The sequence below is a fragment of the Lepus europaeus genome, chromosome 11 (genome assembly GCF_033115175.1).
Source record: "Lepus europaeus isolate LE1 chromosome 11, mLepTim1.pri, whole genome shotgun sequence".
Classification (NCBI taxonomy): domain Eukaryota; kingdom Metazoa; phylum Chordata; class Mammalia; order Lagomorpha; family Leporidae; genus Lepus; species Lepus europaeus.
Genome location: NC_084837.1, coordinates 30,547,641 through 30,551,616, shown reverse-complemented (window position 1 = coordinate 30,551,616; position 3,976 = coordinate 30,547,641). Strand labels below are relative to the sequence as shown.

General features: G+C 38.1%; 1 pseudogene; it reads left to right on the top strand.

The window, feature by feature from the left end:
• The first annotated feature begins 385 nt into the window (after nucleotides 1-385).
• LOC133770446 (large ribosomal subunit protein uL30-like) lies at nucleotides 386-1,148 on the top strand (annotated as a pseudogene).
• Nucleotides 1,149-3,976: the final 2,828 nt, after the last annotated feature.

Below are 3,976 nucleotides of genomic sequence, written 5' to 3'. Positions count from 1 at the left end.
TGGAGGAAAGGTCATTGCAAAACAGCCGTATTGATTGAGAGGTTACAACTTTCTCCAAAGGCATATGGACGGATCTCTACAAATAGCAAATATACTCATGTACGAATGAATGTGTCATTGATTATTTTGAAAACATCCTAAGAAATGGACTTTTGAAGCATTCAATCCTGTCATAAATACCACCCCACAGTGTGTTTTTATCTGCAAAGACCCTGTCCTTCCTATCCTTCTCTTCCTCACCCATAGCCTCATTTAACTAGAAATAGAAAAACTCTGCAATTACACTTTCAGATCATTCCTACTCAGACCATCAACTTTGTTGAGCACAACAATGAAGTATTTGCAGCCTGTGGTTAAAGGTTACCTATGTCACTCTTTTCCAGCTGGAACCATGGAGAGTGCCAGAGAGAAGTTTCCTGCTGTGCCAGAAATCCTTAAGAAAAAGTGGAAGAATTTCACAGAGCTTAAGATCAAGCACCTGAGAAAGAAGTTTGCCCAAAAGATATTTTGAAAGGCAAGGAGGAAGCTTATCGATGAAAAAGCTAACCACTATCACAAGGAATACAGAGAGATGTACAGAACTGAAATTCAGATAGTGAGGATGGAAAGAAAAGCTGGCAACATCTATGTACCTGCAAAACTCAAATTGGCATTTGTCATCAGGATCATAGGTATCAATGGAATGAGCCCCAAAAACCAAAAAGAGTTGCAGCTTCATTGCCTTAGCCAGATCTTCAGTGGAACCTTTGTTAAGCTCACATGGCTTCAATTAACACAATGAGGATTGTAGAACCATATATTGCACGGTGGTACCTGACTCTAAAGTCAGTAAATAATTTACAAGCATGGTTATGGAAAAGCAGTAAGAAGTGAATTACCTTGAAAGGTAATACTCTGAATGCCTTTTCTCCTGATAAATGCAATGTCATCAGCAGGGAGATGATTCATGAGATCTATACCATTGGAAAACACTTCAAGGAAGCAAATAACTTCCTGTGGCCCTTTAAGTTATCTTTTCCCCGAGGTGTGATGAAAAAAAGACCACCTATTTTGTAGAGGGTGGAGATGCTGGCAACAGGGAAGACCAGATCATCAGAATTAGCAAGATAATCCTATTTTCCACACAAGAAAAAAAATCCAATAGCTAATAAGAGATTCATTCAATCTTAGTACAACGGTCTGCTATGGTATTTTTGTAATCTGGTCAGATAATAAACAGTGACTGTAGTCAAAATGAAATATACTGTTGTATTGGTGAACTTTTGTTAGCCTGCCTTTGCCTTCCCTTATCCATAGTAGCAAATCTCAATGTGTGATAGAATAAACCAACAGTCTGTCTCATGTAAAACCAGGGTCCAGTTTGTATTTTGTGAAAAACATTTCATGATTTGTAAGGTCTTTTTCTTTATGAAAAAGAGAAAATCTTAATTTTTTTACTTTTGAATTGTGTTATGAGTCAAAAGAAAAACTTTCTTAAAGACATTTGTGCATAATTTATAGGTAAGGTAATAAAGTTACATTTACCAAAAAATTACATAGTCACTGAAATTCCAAGTCTCAGGCTTTGTAAAGGACTGCATAACTGTGTTATTTTCCTTTCCCATTCCATTTTTGTTCTTGTTTTGCATCTTTTGCTCACGTTTAGGTAAGTTATTAGTAATTCCATTACATATTGTAAATGTTATGACAGAAGAATGACATTTATGTCCATGTAAGTTATTTTTGAGTACCCTAAGCACTCGTATCGCAACTGCTGAGCAAACCTTGAGCTAGAAAGTTGGTATTTTATAAATAACGTTCATATATGTTATTTATGTATCATCGCAATTAAACTAGTGAACTGGAAATTCTGAAGTGCCAAGTGTAACATGTAGTACATACAATGAAAGAATCTTTGTGGTTCTTCATTGATTATGCCATAGCTCCAAAGCAATATGAAGAATGAAAATTGCCAAATATATTTAGCAATTTCTTTACCAAAAAAAAAGTTACCTATGTCTATCTAAGCAGACCAGGGGAGGGCAAGACCTTGAAGTCATAGACAAAGAACTTGATGTGTGATGCCTAGAGTACACAGATTAATAATCAGAAATATTTTCCCTTCACATACAAGTTGCTACTAAGGATGAAATCATTGGCTTCACTTTGCATTTCCTTATGCCATACTCAATGACCTCTGCTTCATGAAAATTACAAAGAAGCAGAAGAATGCAGTCTCATCCAAGTGGCTTAAGAGGCAACAATTGGGGCAGCTCAACAGAATTGTGAGAGAAAAAAAAAAATGGTACTAAGGGACAGGACCAGGAGCTACAGACAGGAGATTGGGTCTTACTGTAGGATAATATAAAATGGACTAGATAAATCTGTTTGGAAGTTCTTCAGTTAGAATCCCTTTAAGGCTGGTGTTGTGACTTAGCAGGTAAAGCCACTACCTGAGGTGCCGGCAACCAATATGGGTACCAATATGATTCCCAGCAGCTCCACTTCTGATCCAGCTCCCTGCTAATGGATTGGGAAAGCAGTAGAGGATGGCCTAAGTTCTTGGGCCTCTGCACCCATGTGGGAGACTCAGAATAAGGTGCTGGCTCCTGACTTTAGTCCTCCTTAGCCCTGGCTGTTGTAGCTACCTGGCAACTGAACCAGTGGATGAAAGACATCCTCTCTCTCCCTCTCCCCTGCCCCGTCTCTCTTTCAAATAAATAAATAAATCTTTTAAAGCAAAGTCAAAAGAAGAATCCCTTTTGGTATGACACCACAACCAAATATGTGTGCAGGGCTGTCAAGCGGGGGTGCTTTGCAACACTCTTCTCACCTCTGTGAATCTGATGTTTACGACTGTACTCCATAATACTGGGATTTTGATTTACTTTGTAAAGGCACCAAAACTAAGCTGAACCAAGATGATAAAGTAGGAATATACAACTACAACTTCCCAAGGCTCAAAAGCAGAGAAAGAGTCCAGGAAAAGACTTTGCAGCCAAATTTCCAAGTTGGCCCAGGCCCTTGAACAAGTGAAAAGATATGCTGATTCTCTGTGGAATATGTTGCTTTAGTTGAACTAAGGGGGTCTGTGTATTATTCCAAGTGTGCTTGATCAGGTAACAGCAAATTTGCTTCTTACACAGCATACTACCAACCTACTCCCTGGTACTGAAGCAATGTATGGCTTTTATGGACAACAAGCTAATATTTACAGTCAGCAAAAACAAAGGCATATTTTCACCCTTTATAGACTGGAGTCAAAACAAACCTTCTTTCTTCTTCAGTGTATTACCACGTATATGTATGTATGTGTTTTTTTCCTTTCCATTAACAACAACCAAAAAGAAAGAGAGGAAGTAAGCAGTTTGATTCTAGAAGTCAATTTTTTTTAATTCAGGAAACATTGAGCACCTACTTTTTGCCAGGCATTTTAGGAAGCATCTTTTCTTTAAAAATAAATAAATAAATATGAAAAAATGTTCAAGATCACTAGCAATCAGAGAAATGCAAATCAAAACCACAATGAGGTTCCATCTCACCCCGGTGAGAATGGCTCACATTCAGAAATCTACCAACAACAGATGCTGGAGAGGATGTGGGGAAAAAGGGACACTAACCCACTGTTGGTGGGAATGCAAACTGGTTAAGCCACTATGGAAGTCAGTCTGGAGATTCCTCAGAAACCTGAACATAACCCTACCATACAACCCAGCCATCCCACTCCTTGGAATTTACCCAAAGGAAATTAATTTGGCAAATAAAAAAGCCATCTGCACATTAATGTTTATTGCAGCTCAATTCACAATAGCTAAGACCTGGAACCAACCCAAATGCCCATCAACAGTAAACTGGATAAAGAAATTATGGGACATGTACTCCATAGAATACTATACAGCAGTAAGAAACAATGAAACCCAGTCATTTGCAACAAGATGGAGCAATCTGGAAAACATCATGCTGAGTGAATTAAGCCAGTCCCAAAGAGAAAAATATC